Below are 17,797 nucleotides of genomic sequence, written 5' to 3' on the forward strand. Positions count from 1 at the left end.
CACACACACACACACATACACACACACCACACACTATATATATATTTTTTTGAAGAAATGTTAATTGGATTGTCCCCTTGTCACTCTTTTACCATTAAAAGACTTTGATTGAATAACATTACAGATTCTTAGAAGATAATCTGGAAGCTAAAAGTTTGAAGCCCTTTTAAAATTCCCAAATGCTGAAAAGATAAATCCATCAGCATTCTTGTTTGTTCTAGAGTTTATTGGCTTATGGTCATCATCTTTATTTTTTTACAGGAACACTTTTTTTTAATTGATCAGTGACATAATATAAATGTGAACAATTAATCTTAGCCATTTATTGCTTCTGTGCTTCTCTGAAAGCAGAAGGAGTAAAATGTCTTGTGTGCTTATTACACACAGGCAATATCTCAGATCATTTCCCCAGCTGTGGAACAGATTGTAAACCTCATTTTAAAATTACCTAATGTGTATTTAAATTGATTAATTAATATGCTCCTAGCATCATTTTATGAAACACAAATAGCTACTGTGACATTTCGGTGAAATAAATTTAATTCTTACAATAATCACCTCTGTACTTCCCTTCTCTCCTTTCCTCAGTTACATATCATTGAAAACATAGATAATTTGATATCCATGACCATAATAATGAACAAGCAGGACTCGTGCGTGGGGCATTATCAAAAAATTACTTCATCTGCTTTCTCCTTTGCCTCTTTGTGATGATCACTTCTATGTGTCGACTTGCCTGGACTAAAGAAGACCCAGACTGCCGTAAAACATTATCTCTGGGCATGTCTATGAGGGTGTCTCTAGAAGAGATGAGCATTTGACTCAGTACTCTGAGTAAAGAAGGTCCACCCTCACCAAAGCAAAGGGGCATCATCTAATCCGTTAGAGGGCTCTAGAGAAGAAAAAAGCAGTAGAAGGGCGAATTCTTCTTCTTAAGCTAAGACACCCACCCTCTCCTGCCCTCAGATATTGGAGTTGTTGGGTCTTCAAACTTGAACAAAATTAAAACCACTGGCTTTTCTGGTTCTCTAACTTGTAGTCAGATCAGGGGACTTTTCAGCATTCATAATAAATCCCCTCATGTAGAGCAAGATATATTGTATTTGTTCTGTTTTTTTTTTTTTTGACCTTTTATTTTTTATTTTTTTTTTTGGTTTCTTTTTCTTTTTTTTTATTGGTTGTTCACAACATTACAAAGCTCTTGACATATCATATTTCCTACATTAGATTGAAGTGGGTTATGAACCCCCAATTTTACCCCAAATGCAGATTGCAGAATCACGTCGGTTACACATCCACAATTTTACATAATGCCCTATTAGTAATTGTTGTATTCTGCTACCTTTCCTATCCCCTACTATCTCCCCTCCCCTCCCCTCCCATCTTCTCTCTCTACCCCATCTACTGTAATTCATTTCTCTCCTTGTTTATTTTCCCATTCCCCTCACAACCTCTTATATGTAATTTTGTATAGCAATGAGGGTCTCCCTTCATTTCCATGCAATTTCCCTTTCTCTCCCTTTCCCTCCCATCTCATGTCTCTGTTTAATGTTAATCTTTTCTTCCTACTCTTCCTCCCTGCTCTGTTCATAGTTGTTCTCATTATATCAAAGAAGACATTTGGTATTTGTTTCTTAGGGATTGGCTAGCTTCACTAAGCATAATCTGCTCTAGTGCCATCCATTTCCCTGCAAATTCTATGATTTTGTCATTTTTTAGTGCTGCATAGTACTCCATTGTGTATAGATGCCACATTTTTTTTATCCATTCATCTATTGAAGGGCATCTGGGTTGGTTCCACAGTCTAGCTATTGTGAATTGTGCTGCTATGAACATCGATGTGGCAGTATCCCTGTAGCATGCTCTTTTAAGGTCTTCAGGGAATAGTCCGAGAAGGGCAATAGCAGGGTCAAATGGTGGTTCCATTGCCAGCTTTCCCAGGAATCTCCAAACTGCTTTCCAAATTGGCTGCACCAATTTGCAGTCCCACCAGCAATGTACAAGTGTACCCTTTTCTCCACATCCTCCCCAGCACTTGTTGTTGTTTGACTTCATAGTGGCTGCCAATCTTACTGGAGTGAGATGGTATCTTAGGGTGGATTTGATTTGCATTTCTCTGACTGCTAGAGATGGTGAGCATTTTTTCATGTACTTGTTGATTGATTGTATGTCCTCCTCTGAGAAGTGTCTGTTCAGGTCCTTGGCCCATTTGTTGATTGGGTTATTTGTTATCTTATTGTCTAATTTTTTGAGTTCTTTGTATACTCTGGATATTAGGGCTCTATCTGAAGTGTGAGGAGTAAAAATTTGTTCCCAGGATGTAGGCTCCCTATTTACCTCTCTTATTGTTTCTCTTGCTGAGAAAAAACGTTTAAGTTTAATTAAGTCCCATTTGTTGATTCTTGTTATTAACTCTTGTGCTATGGGTGTCCTATTAAGGAATTTGGAGCCCGACCCCACAATATGTAGATTGGAGCCAACTTTTTCTTCTATCAGGCGCAGAGTCTCTGATTTGATATCAAGCTCCTTGATCCATTTTGAGTTAACTTTTGTGCATGGCGAGAGAAAGGGATTCAGTTTCATTTTGTTGCATATGGATTTCCAGTTTTCCCAGCACCATTTGTTGAAGATGCTATCCTTCCTCCATTGCATGCTTTTAGCCCCTTTATCAAATATAAGATAGTTGTAACTTTGTGGATTAGTCTCTGTGTCCTCTATTCTATACCATTGGTCCACCCGCCTGTTTTGGTACCAGTACCATGCTGTTTTTGTCACTATTGCTCTGTAATATAGTTTGAAATCTGGTATCGCTATACCGCCTGATTCACACTTCCTGCTTAGAATTGCTTTTGCTATTCTGGGCCTTTTATTTTTCCATATGAATTTCATGATTGCTTTATCTATTTCTACAAGAAATGCCGTTGGGATTTTGATTGGCATTGCATTAAACCTATAGAGAACTTTTGGTAACATCGCCATTTTGATAATGTTAGTTCTGCCTATCCATGAACAGGGTATATTTTTCCATCTTCTAAGATCTTCTTCTATTTCTCTCTTTAGGGTTCTGTAGTTTTCACTGTATAAATCTTTCACCTCTTTTGTTAGGTTGATTCCCAAGTATTTTATTTTTTTTGAGGATATTGTGAATGGAGTGTTTTTCCTCATTTCCGTTTCAGAAGTTTTGTCGCTGATATACAGAAATGCCTTTGATTTATGCGTGTTGATTTTATATCCTGCCACTTTGCTGAATTCATTTATTAGTTCTAGTAGTTTCTTTGTAGACCCTTTTGGGTCTTCTAGGTATAGAATCATGTCATCTGCAAATAGTGATAATTTAAGTTCTTCTTTTCCAATTTTTATGCCTTTAATTTCTTTCGTCTGTCTAATTGCTCTGGCCAGTGTTTCGAGAACTATATTGAATAGAAGTGGTGATAGAGGGCATCCCCGTCTTGTTCCGGATGTATTTGTTCTGTTTCTCTGAAGAACCCTATTGCACTCTTTAAGTTTATTATGTGGGGCTGGATATTTCCTTGTCTTTGATTTAAATTCAGGACACTTGCCATGACCTTTCTAGTCGCCAAAGACTCTCAAGGCACTCACAGTCTAAATATCAATCACAGTTCTGTTATCAGGGTGTCCAACCTAACGCAGCCCTCAAACTATTCCCATTTCATGTGAAGTGAAACTTCTTCCTCTTTCAGCTGTAGCCTGTTGAACACTGGCCACTTGTACAGGAAAGATAGGCATGGAAAGAACTGTTCTCTCCATATTGTTAATTCAGGTGACCCCAATTTCTGATACCAGCCCCCCATTCTGGGATAAGGTGAGGGAGGAAGAGGCCGTGGGAAAATTCTCCCTTGACCAAGACAGACATGACGATCTAAGGAAGGCTGGCATGGTGGACACTTAAAGCTGACTTTTTCTCTTGACTTTGGAATGTGGCCTCTATTGTCTTCAGCCACAGCTAACAGGGAAACTGAAAAGGTTCCATTCTAACATCCTATTACATGTATATTCATATTTCTATTAATTGGTTCATCTTCATTTTTTTCAGTAAATATTTATATATTTACACACATATATATCCATCCATACATATGTATGTGTGTAGGTATATGTATGTACATATGTAAGTGTGTGTATGTGTGTATATATATATGTGTGTGTGTGTGTGTGTGTGTGTGTATATATATATATATATATATATATCCCACACACAGATTCTCTTGACTTGCAAACTCCTAGAAGCAACTTCCAACAGTTATACAGGCTGAGCATCCCTAATCCAAAAAGCTTCAAAATGAGAAGCTTTTGAGTACTGGTAGGACACCACAAGTGGAGAATTCTACACCTGACCTCATGGGTTGTAGTCAAACACCAGTGCACTAAACTGTTACATAAAATTACTTTTACATTATGTGTGTATAAGGTGTACACGAAACATAAGCAACTCTTATGTTTAGACTTGGATCCCATCCCCAAGTTACCTCATTACGCATATCAAAATATTTTAGAATCAAAATTTGAAACAGTTCTGGCCTTAAGCAATTCGGTTAAGCAACACTGAACCTGCAACTACAGAAAATAAGTCTAAGTGCCAACTCTGAGGAAGAGTAATGTCATTGGGTTAGGGATATTGTCCCATGCCCACGGATGCTGCTTTCATTCAAGTTCTCACTCATTTTGACCCAGGATTTTCTAAGATAGGGAACTGGACTGTGCTCACAAATTAATGATAGAGAAGGCATGGAAAATATTTGAGAGAAAAGACAATTGATGAAGCCAGAATCTTAAAAAAAGAAAGAGATGGAACTTGGAACCCAGGGAAAAAGACGATTCTTAAGAAAAACTTTACAATCTGAGATACTATTTTTTCATAAACTTAATTTATTCAACTTTTCAATATTAATATTGTCTTTTCTAAGATGATATTAGTTGATTGCTTTTAATACCCTTAAATGAAAAAAAAAATTGAAACCAGCTCTCTTTAGGTCTCCAACTTGTTTTTGAAACTTTGAATCCCTGCCCACCCAAATCTGAATACCCTGATTTGAGTATCTCTTAGCTGCTGACCTCTCTCTCCTTTTTCCACCTTTCCCTTCACTCCTAAAGGATAAACACTTTTTTTTTTTGGTGACTTCTTTTTTTTTAATTTTATTGTTGGTTGTTCAAAACATTACATAGTTCTTAATATACCATATTTCACAGATTGATTCAAGTGGGTTATGAACTCCCATTTTTAAAATTTTTTATTGGCTGCTCATGCTCTGCCGCAGTCTGGCTGGGCACAAATCCCCGAGCCACCACAAAGCGCTTGTATGTTCAAACAGGAAACTTTATTGCCCCAACTCCACCAGCACTCCATGCACACTCCCCGGGAACTCCCTCATCCTCCACCGGCTCCTGGTGCCTCTCGGGCCCTCAACAATGCTCTCCAATCCTACACTCATTAATCATCCCACTGGTCTTCTTTTGACCTGTATCTCTACTGAAATTGTCTTTGGCTAAGGTCACACTGAATCACAGATCTACACAGAGATGGTGATAATGGCTGTCTCTTATCTCAGTACATGGTAGCAAACTGTGGTAGAAGCAAGAATACTTCTCTATATCATGTATGATGTCTAGAGGTTGAATTCAATCTGCCTTGTGCCTATATATGAGCATAGAGTTTTCATAATGGTAAAGAAAATATTCCTAGGAAAAAATGTTCTTAGGAGTATTTTTATGTTCTTAGGAAGATAGATCTTCTTAGGAAGACAGAAGATCTTGAAAGACAGAAGCATCAAGAAGTTGGACTTACAAAAGGGGAAGGTACAGTTTTAAGAGCAAAAATTTCCAATGATTATTCTTATTATTTCAGCTTAAAATTTGGGGCAGGTCTGAAAGCTAACCATTCCTGAATGTTGCTGATTCAGTAAGCCGTGCTCTCCACATACCGGTACCCACACTCCTTCCTTCTTTTTACACTCATATGTCTTAGTGCACCCCTATTCTTCTGTCAGCCAATTGAAGTGGTCTGCATCCAGTATAATGAAAAATTCAGAATGTTAGAGTTCACCACCTTTGTAAATGACCTACATTGCCTGTAATGCTACATTTCGAGTTTCGGTGGAAATCTAACTGAAATTTGCAACATACTTTGCTGCCATCACCACATTATTGAACTCATATATAAATTCATTTCAAGTGAACAAAATACTCATTACTACAAGAACTGGAAAGATATAAAATTTAATGTCCATTCTCAGAGTTTGGATTATGGCGATGAGCACTTCAATATTCATGTGTAGAAAGAAATGATTAAAATCTAGATGACTTGTAAAATGCCTTCCAATTTTAATGCTCAATGACAATCTTATTTCTGCACCATTGAATCACTGGGAAATTTCAGCACAATAAAATAAGACAATTCATGATGCAGGCTACACGGAGTCTTCTCTCTTTGTGGCCAAAGATATTTCTTTAACTACTAAGCTAAAAATGTAACTGCATTCTGCAGCCTATGCATACATGTCCTAATTGATGGGAGGGGAAAAATTCAGTCCAAAGTGCCAGCGATTCCTCTGTGAGCTAGTATGGCAGGGAGAGTGTGGTGGGGTCAGTGAAGCATCAAGTTACAGACTAAATTAAAGGTCTGCACAAGAGTGGCAGGGTCTAATCATCTGCCCTCTGAGGCTGCCAGAACTGGATCCACCACCCTTACTCACAAAGGAGTATTCCACATAGGCTAAGCATTCAGCAGACCAAGGACTTCAGACAGCTTAAAAAAAAAAAAAAAAAAAAAAAAAAAAAAAAAAAAAAACTTCTTTTTCCAAATAGATGTTTGTGGAATCGTTTCCTTGAAGCTCTTAGTTCTGTCACATTAAAATTTCCATGAAAAAAGTAATCAAAACCTAATGCTTACAATGTTTCACCACAGAGAAAAATATTGTGGGTTTTTGTTCCTATTAAAAACATGTGTTACATATATATAATTATGCTAAGCCCCAGATCCAGTGTACACACATATACACAAAAACCTTAGGAAAATAATAATAGTTTTGCCTAAACCAATAAAATTTATAACATAATATTGTGCTCTGTCCATAACTACTCTCATTAAACCAACATTTTGCAAAAGTCAGCAAGCAATGAGTATTTCTGCATGTTTTGTGGCAGAGGCTGCAAATATCAGATTTATAGGGATGAATTAAGGTCACTTTTAAAAATTCAAATGCAGTGTTTTCTAGCTTTGGTTGGGCTGAATCATGTACATCTGCACTATTTTTCCTGGGGGAAAGTTAATTTTAGAAAGGAGAAAAGTTTGCCAGGAAAACAATCACATTGGCTCAATAACTAGACAGCGAGTCTTTTCTTAAAAGTTCAAAAGGCTTTATAGTCTCCAACTTGTCCTTAACATTCTTGAAAGCAAGGACTGAATATCATCCTATCATCATAATGGACATTTCATTTCATAAAAAGAAATACATGATTTAATATTATAACTATTACACCTATCTCGTAGGATTTTAAAATATCATTCTTTCACCTCAGTTTACCAAAAGACAAACAGCAATACTTATTTCCCCTAGGAGTCACCTTCTGGTGGTTTGATAGGTACTTAAAATGGCTCAGGTACATACATAGACACAACAAAAAGCAGCAGATACATATACATGCAAAGCGAAAGATGGAGAAACATCAGTACTTGTGTAAGTATAATGTAATTTGAAGACTCAAATTCAAGTTAGAAGAGTTTGTTGCAAATAATCATTCCTCCCCCTGGTGCCTAGAAATAATAAGTCCATTTGAGTCTTTTGCCTTAAAGTAAGCAACAGGTAAAAACCACCAATGGCCTGTATTCTGAAACTGACAAGAAGGCAAGGGAGTGGTGAATGATGACATGAAGACTTTTTTTTTTTCCTTCTCTGTGTGTGGGGTGTGGGGTGGGGTGGGGTGGGGTGAGTACTGGGGATGGAACCTGTGCCTCATACATACATGCTCAAGCCTTTTCACTGAGCTACATCCTGATCTCTCTCTCTCTCTTAATCAGTGTTTCACTCCGTTGCCCAGGCTGGCCTCAGATTTGCCATCCTCCTGCCTCAGCCTCTGGAGTAGCTGAAATTACAGGCATGTGCCACCATACCCTGCCAGGCCTCAGCCAGGAGAGTGTAGCTCAGTGGCAGAGTGCTTGCCTAGCAGGCACCACCACTGAAGATTTTTAAATCAATATTTTAAAGTTACTTCTATTATGTATAATTATATGCATCAATAAAAATATCTTTGAAGTAAAAAGTAAAAGCTTACTCTATAAACAGGTCTCTTAGAAGTATGGCATTTCTCCCTACCCTGTATCTGAGTTTCAAATGACTATTAACCCTCCTTTCCCAAAATTGTCCTCTCTGAACGACTCATACTGCATCAAATTCCTCAACCAGAGGTTCTGGCTAGCCCATTCCCATTCCTGCTCACACTAACATTTCCAGATGAGGCTTGGCCACACTGGGTTCTCCTTCTCTCCCCGATGCGGGCCTCACGGACTCTTTCAAGTGGATATGGGGGGAGGGGGGCGTTGTTGCCATCATTTGAGGTGCTTTTTAAATGTGACACAGACGGGCACACACATCCCTCAGATTGGAATCAGGACCTCAGGGTGGGGTCAAGGGTCTCCCAGGCCAAGTAAGAGCTGTAGACCGTGATGAAGTTCAAGCGCTGCTGTCATTCAGTAAACCTTGTGAACCTTGTGAACGTATCATAGTATTTTAGGGTGGGGGACCCCAATGCACTGTTAGGTGCAGATAAGGCGGTGCATTCACCTTATTCAAGAGTCCATATGCTTCCCAAAGTTAGGGCAGCGTCGGAAGACGGGTGTGTTCTGGAGGAAGAGGGGAAATCGGCGTGTCGGTGTTGGCCCCGCACCTGGGCAAGGCGGAGGACCTCCCGCCTCCCGGAGCCCGGCCCGCCGCCCGGAGCCCGGAGCCCGGGGGCGCGCCGTTTCTGGGGCCACCCGGGAAGGGGAGAAAGCGACCGGTGCAGCGTGGAGCGGCGGCGGCGAAAAACAACGCCGGGCGCCGAGAGGTCCCGGGAGCCGGCGAGGTGACAGCCCAGGGAGTCGGAATGTGCACCGGGCACGGCGCGTCCCGGCCGCGCAGGGCGGCACCCGAGCTCCTTACCTGCAGCCCGAGGTCCGCTCGCCAGCCGGGAAGGCGGAGGCGCCGGGCTCCGGCAGGGGTGCGTGCGCCCGCCTGCTCGCCGGCTGCTGGCTCTGGCCGCGGCTCCGGGCGGCGCTGGCGGTCGGTCTCCAGCGTCGCGGCCCCTCCTGCGGGCCTCCCCCGCCCGTCGGCCCACCGCCCGCTCGCTCCTCCCGCGGGCGCCGGCCGAGCCTCCCCGGCGCTTTCTGGCGCGGGTCGCTGCCCCTCTCCCGCCTCCGCTCCGCGGCGCGCACCTCCCGCAGAATCGCACGCACTTTAGGAAAGAGGCAGCGCAAGTGCGCCTTGAAATTCGGACGCTGGGCAACTTCAGAAAACCCATTTGAAACCTTTGATCTGTTCGCTTAAGTTCAAGGCAGCACTCACCTTCATCCCCCGCCCTCTCTCTCTCTCTCAATGCTAGGGATTCCTGTAAAGATCGCGTTGAGATTCTCCTACCAGTCATTTAAATTTTTCCAAAGTAAACATTTGATTTTATTATTTTAAAGATCCCCACTATTTAAATTTGGCTCGCCAGGACCTGATGTTGGCCCCGGGAAGGATGGTTCAACTGCTCAATTCAGGGCAGGTTTCCTTTGCAGCACTGCTGATGCTTGACTCCGGTCCCCACCCGGAGTCCAGGGAGGAGCCCTGGATTACACTTTGGTTTGGATTACTGAGCTTTCCCCGAAACTCCTCTCACTTAGGAGAGACCCACTTCTGAGGCTCAGTTCCAGGAAGGAGCAGGAGGATGTGTTCAAAGAAGAGGGGACCTAATGAACAGCGAACCAGCAACAGGCAGAGCTTACTGAATAATAGAGAAGAGTGGAAAGGATGGGAAGAGAGCCAGGAACATCACCTATCACTAACGTGAGGAGCTGGGAGTGACATGAGCCCCATGGGGAACGTGGAAGGTGCGTTGTCAAATGGCAATCTACTTATTCATTCATTCACCTATCAATATAATATATACTTATGGGAGAGATTAAAGCAGTATAACATTATTCAGTCATGTTATAACTTATAGGCTGATAGGAATTAACTTCTTAGTTTATAACAGAGCCTCCATGTAATCACCTTTCCTGAATTTATCAAATAACTTTCTAACCTCAGAGCTCTAAATGTGGGGTGGGGGCACTTCCTAATAACTGTCAGATTTCTCCACTGAGCAAGAAGTGAATGTTGGAAGATAAACTCACTAAAGTTACTATAACTAGGTGTTGGGGATATAAAAGATAACAGATCGACATCCCTGCCCCCTGCCCTCCTGAAACTGAGCCAGGGGACAGACACACAAACTTTGGTGCTAAAAGCAGATGCTTTGGTGGAGGGTGTATGCACAGAAGGCACGATCCAGGAGAACTAATGGGTGAGTGTAATTTGGCCTGGAGTACAGGAATGGGAGGCGAAAGAGTTTTGTAGTAGAGAGAAAAACATGAAGAGAATACCAAAGAATCTGGCAATTCAAAGCATTTAAGGAAATTCATTATGGCTGGAGGACCATCTGTGAGTAGGGTGGGGGAGGGGACCTGTGGGGGAGTGATTGGGAAGAAGAGTAGAGGTGCAAGGCTAGCCAGTTCAGTAGAGGCCACACCAGGTAGTGTTTTCTAGGCCACATTTTAAAAACTGCACTTTATTCCACAGACAAGAGAGAAGCACTGAAAGGTTACTGGCAAAGTAATACGAGAGATCAATTTTTATTTGAGAAAGGCTACTGGCTACAGGCAGGGAATAAATGACAATAGGAGGCAGGATGAAAGTAAAGAGGACACACAGGGAGGAGGACTCTAAGAGAGACATTTGAATCAGTGAGTGTCAACATATATATCCTCACGCCTGTGTGGAATCTAAGTTCAGTCCTAGGACAAGTGTCCAGAGAGACAAGCTTTCTTGGAAGGAAGGGGTGGTGCAGGGAGGGCCAGTAGTAATAAACAACTGAGAAACAAGAGTCAAACTGAAAGTAGAAATAGATAAAATGGCTTTTTAAACTCGACATTTTATTTATATAGTGACTATCTCATAGAGCCCAAGGATAAAAGGAACACTGATTTGTAACAGAGTAGTCGAATAAAGAGAAATTTGACACATGGGAGCCTCGTTGGCATATACGAGATGCAGTCATCCCTCTGTCCATGTGAGATTGGTTCCGGGACCCCACAAAGACACCAAAATCTGAGGTTCTCAATACCTTATGTAAAATGGCACAGCAGTGCCTATAATCAGCACACCCCCTCCCCTACGCTTTACATCATCTCTGTGACTTGAAATACCTAATGCAATGGAAAAGCTATGTAAATAGTTGCTGTACCATATTATTTAGGGGATAATTACAAAACAAGAATACCATACATGCTCAGTACACATGCAGCTTTGACACGTCTGACCACCAGTCTGAAGACCTGAAAATCAGAAACACTGAAGCAGGAGAAGACCAGTGCCCCAGCTCAGTCACAAAGAGCCAATTCAGCCTTCCTCTGCCTTTTTACACTACTCAGGCCCTCAACCAATTGTACGATGCCACCCACATCCGGGAAGCCTCTATGATGGTTAATCTTGATTGTCAACTTGATCGGATTAAAAGACAATTAGAAAATTGGGAAAGCACATTTCTGGGTGTTTCTGTGAGGGTTTCCAGAGATGAGAAGCATGTGGAAGAGCAAACTGCCTGGAGAAACCCACCCTGAATGTGGGGAGCACTGTCCAATAGGCTGAGGGCCCAATGGATAAAAAGAAAACAAAAGGCAGAAGGAGGAGCCTGCCAGCGTGGGCTAGCTCCATTCTTCATGATGCCGCCGCAGCTACCTGTGGGCCTGAGCTCTCCAGCCTTCAGCTCTCCAGCCCCTCAAGGTGGGCTCACGCCGACTCTCCAGGGGCTTCCCGCCTTCAGCCTTGGACTGCACCACATCGCTGATCCATCTTGTTCTGAGGCTCCAGCTTCTTGGACTGTCCATCTACTGGTTTCTCTGTCTCTTCAGCCTGCAAATGACCCTTGTGGAACTCTACAACCTCTGACCATGTAAGCCAACCTAATAAATGTCTTCTAATTCTATATTATTACATATATTACAGTATATATGTGTGTATGTATATAGTATCATTGTGTGTGTATATGAATACATATGAATGATTCTGATCCTCTAGAGAACCATGTCTAACACAGTCCCCCAACTCAAACACTAACCTTTTGATCTCTTTTAGAAACACCCTCCTCACAGACATAGAAATGTTGTTTCATAGCTGCCCAGGCATTCTGTGGCCTGTGGAGTTGATGTATAGAGTTAACCATCTCATTGCCTGACCTCAATGCTCTTTCATCTTCATTCTTCTCCCTTTCCTGTTCACACAGCAGAAAAATTTCCCAACAGTCCCTAACTTGGCCTTACTGAGATAAGAATCATGATGTAAAAACATGCCTACAAGGGGCTGGGGTTGTGGCTCAATGGTAGAGCACTTGCCTAGCATGTGTGAGGCACTGGGTTTGACTCTCAGCACCACATATAGAATAAAATAAGTAAAATAAAGGTCCATCAACAACTAAACTAAAAAAAATTAAAAAAAATAACACGCCTACAAGAATTCTTCATCTATCTGTATGGAGGGTGGATACTGGATTGGGAATGGGGATGGAAGAGTATTTCAGGAGGCCAAGGGGAAGGACAGCTCTTCAGAAAGTGCACTTCAGCAAGACAACTCAGTATCTGTTTGCTCTAAGGGCAGACATGCAATTAGCACCACAGTAAAGACAAGAGCAGAGCACTAAGGGGCACAGTGAAGGGAGGGACCAGTGTCTCGGCTTCAGAGACACCAGGAAGGCTCCATTCAAAACAGTGTTTAAGAAGAGAAGGAAAAAAAGAAAAAGAAAATAGAAGACAATGTTTTGAATCTTACTAGATTAATCTGCTTGCCAGTCATACAGCTAGTCTATAGGATTTTATTCCTTGTTTGGTAGACTAGTTTTTTGGTAAGAAAAGGGAAAGCAGAGACTTTAGGGAAAGAGCAGTAGGAGACTATTCAGTTCAATCGAGAGCTGATATGGCCTGAAATAAAAGGGGGTGGATATGAGAGATATTTAGGGGTGTAGAATCCAGATTTCTTGATGTGAGGAGTTGAAAACAAGGAGATGCCAGAGATGACTTCAAATTGTTAAGCTCAAACTACAAGGTAGACAATAACGAGATTAAATAAAATCAGTAAAAGGGAAGATATTTACTATAGAATAAATTAAGTTTTTTATAATGTAGACTTTCAAATATTGTTGAGATATTGAGTGAAGGTATTGAATAAGCCCTTGTTATTAGTGTGATGCTCAAAGAAAGAGTATTCTGTTGAATGTATTGACTTGTTTTTTATAAATCCAGGCCCATTGATATCATGGGTATGATGAGATCAGCCATGGAAATCAGGTATAAGGAAAGAGCTAAGGGCTCTTCATGATGAGAGCACGCCAGACAGGAGAGCTAGCAAAGGAGGAGAAGCAAGAGAAAGCAATGTCCTGGAAGTCAAGAGAAAGTAACTGTTTACAAGAAGGAGAGGGAAACAGCGTGAAATGCTGTGTGGACCTGATATCAGAGGAGAATTCAAGAGGCCTTCAAAGCACCTGTAATCCCAGCGACTTGGGAGGCTGAGGTAGGAGGACTGCAAGATCAAAGCCAGACTCAGCAACTTAGCCAAGCCCTAAGCAACATAGTCAAGCCCTAACTCAGTGATACCCAGTCTCAAAATATAAAGAGAGGCCCTCGGGAACTTAGTGAGACCCTTTCTCAAAATAAAAAATAAAAATGACTGGGGATGATGTGGCTTAGTAGTTAAGCACCCTAGTACAAAAAAAAAAAAAAAAAAAAAATGGACCAGGGATGTAGCTCAGTGCAAAAATACCCCTGGGTTCAATCCCTAGTTCAAAAAGAAAAAGAAAAAAGCCTTTCACTTTGACTATTGGAGGTCTTTGTTCATCTCTGAGAGCATTTTTACTGGAATGGTGGGCAATGACAGTGCATCACTTCAGATGAAAGCTTCTCACTCTTAGCACTACTGAGTTTTGTACCAGGTGATTCCTTGCTGTGTGGGGCTGCCCTGGGCTTGTTCACAGCACCCATGGCCTCTACTCACTAATGTCAGTAACACCTCTCCCCAGTTTTGTTTTCTTTTGTGGTGCTGGGGACAGTACCACAGCCGCGCACCCGTAGCACTAGGTAAGCACTCTGACACTGAGCGGTAGTGACTTAGTTCACTATGGGGGAAGGGTGCCCCTACACACCTCAGACCCACTGTACTATACTGGATCCTGGGTGTCTCACACAGGCCCACGAGTTCGAGGATTGGTCCCCAGCTTGGGGATGAGAACTTCTAGGGGTGGGGCCTAGCAGGAGGCCTTCATTGCCGGTGTGCCCTTAAAGGAGACTGTGGGACACTGATCTCTCTTTCCTTTCTCTGCTATGAGGTAAGTGGTTCGGCTGTGCCATAATGCCATGCCTCACCACAGACCCCAAAGCAACAGGGACGATCCACCATGAACGGAAACCTCCAAAAGTGTGATCCAAAATGAAACTGTCCTGAGTTGATTATCTCAGGTATTTGTTACAGTGACAGTTCACTAACACAGACATGCATAGAAGAGAGATACAATAAGTATATTTCTCAAAAAATATTTTAGGAGGTGGCATCATCTTTTTTTTTCTTTTTGTAATTTGAAAATATCTCCTTACTCTAAATTTAATTTCTTAAACTCAAGTTGCCTGTGGGACATGTACATACTCAAACCCTCTATAGTTCCCTTAAAGAATAAATTACAATATTTTATTTATAAAAGTCTAGATTCAAAATAAACTTATAAGACTATCTTAGAGTTAGACATATCTATTTTCTAAGATAATACTTCATTTTGAGTCTGGTAACTGTTGAGGACATCTAGCCCACTTTAGTGAAAAGCATCCTTCCTTTTCTGATGGTATGATCTAGCCACCATGATGACATTAAATACACCATATGCAGAAAAGCCCCTCCTGCTGAGATGATCTCTTTATTTTACAGCAAAAAAACACCTACCAAAGCTTCTCTGTTTGGTTTCATTACATGGAACAGCTGATAAGATATATTAATGAAATGTGTTACAAATGATACCTATAAAGTTTAGAGTGAAATTAGTCACTAGGGCAGAAGCTGGGTGACTACTCATCCTTTGTTCTCCAAGTTTTCTAGTCTCACTACCATTTCCCTCCTCTTCTCTAGCTGCTTACTTGGCCATTTTCAGGCAAGCATATCCAGTTTATCATCAACCAACTGGTCACTGTTGCATTCAGATATTCTCAAGCCTAATCTCAAATTACCAAACTATGTACTTGGGCTAACTCTACCAAAATAGAGTATGATATCTTGTTTTTAGAAGAACCAAATGTCACTGTATTTATAAGTGTCACTGTATTTATAATTATGACCTGGTTTAAAAAAAATCTGGCCATCAGCTTATTCAAGCCACATTAATTTACTGAGTGGATATTGCTAGATAGTCTCTAAATAGCATGTAGACAACAGATGCATACCACTGTCTAAGAACCAAAACAGGGTGCATTTCAATTAGACCAATATTTTTAGAGCGTTTACTATATGTTAGGCACTGTGCCAAGCACTGGGAGAGCATAATGAAACCCTTCATGAAGCTCACAGCCTGGAATAGATAGATATGTTCATACAAGAGCTAGATATGTGTTTGAGAAAGATTGGCAGGTGCATGCAATGAATGTAAAAACTTTTCAAAGGCAAAATGAGAGAAATTTTAAGAACTGGTGTTTTAATGATTACTAAAATAAAGCCAACAGGTATTTTCAGGCATATCCTTTGTTCATTCCAGTTGGTCCAGACAAGGTTGCAATTACTGGCTCCTTCCACGGCAGGGGCAGCAGTACTCACCACGGATTCCCTCTGCGCCCTCAGGGGGAATCCTCTGCCTGATCTGGCCATTGACCACTGGAAAGACTAATAGAAGGGCCTTGGGTGTGAGTTCTCCTGCTCTCTTCCTCACCACCATGAACATGAAGGACTGTGTTGAGGTGATAGGTTCTCAGGATCAAAGTGGCCTGGAGCAATGAGTAAACCAAGTGAATGGAAGGAAGCTGGGGAAGAGCTGCCTGAACTGACCCGAGAGCTTCATAGAGCAAAAATATATAACTGACTTTTAAGCCACTGAAATAGGCTATCTATCCTAATACACTTTCTGATCACATTAATAAGAAAATGCTGGATCTTCATAATAAGAGTTTATTTTGGCGTGCATTCATTCATTAGGCAAATAATTACTGACCCCTACTCTGAATTAGGCACTGCCTTTGGCGCTGAGAATAGAGTGATGACCAAGAAAAAGGAAGCCTGCTGCCTCGGGAGCTTGTTTTAGTGGGGAGCTTCAGGCAGTGATAAATGCAGCAAAGGGGAAAAGAAAAGACCTTGCTTGGTAATCCTGCCCCCTCTGACTAAGCTTGTCCTTCTCATGTCCCTTCTTCCCTCCTTACTCAGCGGACTCTGTGGTCTGTCACTATATTCACTGTTACCCTTCTCTCCTTTAAACCCCTGCCTGCTTGCCGGCCTTTTCCATTTTGCACCTACTCCCAGGCAGCTGAACGTGGCTGGAGAAAACACTAATGCTAACTGGTCTCAGTTTGAGGCACAAACCTCAACGGGTCCTCCCAGCTGCCTGGCAGCCCTACTCCTGTATCTCCCTCATTCAGCTCACATTTTCTCTTTCTTGAAACCTCTAATAGTCTTCTTCCATACTCACAGTCAATGGTTTTGCTCCTGATTCCAATGAGAAATTTAAAGGAATTTAAATTTCTCATTGGAAAATTTAAATGTAAAATTCCCACTATCCCTGCCAACCTCCACCCCACATATGCATTCTTATGTTGTCTTCCCTCCCATTAATCTGTTGCTATGTTTGAATATGTCCCCAAACTTCACATGTTGGAAACTTAATCCCCAAATTCATATGCTGTTGGTATTTGGGGATGAGGCCTTTAAGGATGTAATTAGGGTTTGGTAATATCGTAGGCATGAGGCTCCCAGGATGGAATTGGTAGCTATCTAAGTAGAGGAGGCCAGACCTGAGCTGGCCCAAGTTTGCTCTGTCTCAGCACCTGAGCCCCTGTATTAGCATGCAGCAGGAAGGCCCTGCCCAGGGACTCAGCAGATCTTGGCACCATGCCCTTGGACTTCCCAGCTTCCAGAACAGCTATGCAAACTCTATAACTCTCCTCTATTCCTTTAAATTACCACGTCTTTGGTATTTTTGTTATAACAAGAGAAAACAAATTAAGAGATATGAAGAAACCGTTCACTGCCCAATGAAGGACAATTCCCCCTGTGCACTAGATCCCATCTCCTGTCCCCCAGATCCTTCCTCCACAGCCTGCAGTCGGCAGACAGCCCCCACTGTCAGCTCCTTTAGGATCTGCCAAAGCTGCGGTCCCTTCAGGTCCCTTCAAGGAGGTCACGCTGTTCCTGGGCAGCCTACATGCAGTGCCTGCAGTGTGGGGAATAAAAGCCCAGTCATTCAGGACACATAGAAGCAGTGCTCGCTGCACAGCTCCCCAGGGGTTGGCTGAGTGTTGTCAGGTCAGCTTTGCAGTCTGACCTATTCCTCT

General features: G+C 42.0%; 1 protein-coding gene across 1 annotated transcript in view; it reads right to left on the bottom strand.

Moving 5' to 3' along the window:
• The window catches only part of RNF144B (ring finger protein 144B), a 169,803-nt gene extending 160,430 nt beyond the window's left edge, over positions 1 to 9,373 (bottom strand). The window contains exon 1 of the mRNA XM_081294359.1: positions 9,156 to 9,373. The gene's annotated coding sequence lies outside the window, so the exon portion shown is untranslated. The remainder of the gene's footprint in view (positions 1 to 9,155) is intronic.
• Positions 9,374 to 17,797: the final 8,424 nt, after the last annotated feature.

This window comes from Spermophilus citellus (assembly GCF_964194105.1).
Source record: "Spermophilus citellus genome assembly, chromosome: 5".
Taxonomy (NCBI): Eukaryota; Metazoa; Chordata; class Mammalia; order Rodentia; family Sciuridae; genus Spermophilus; species Spermophilus citellus.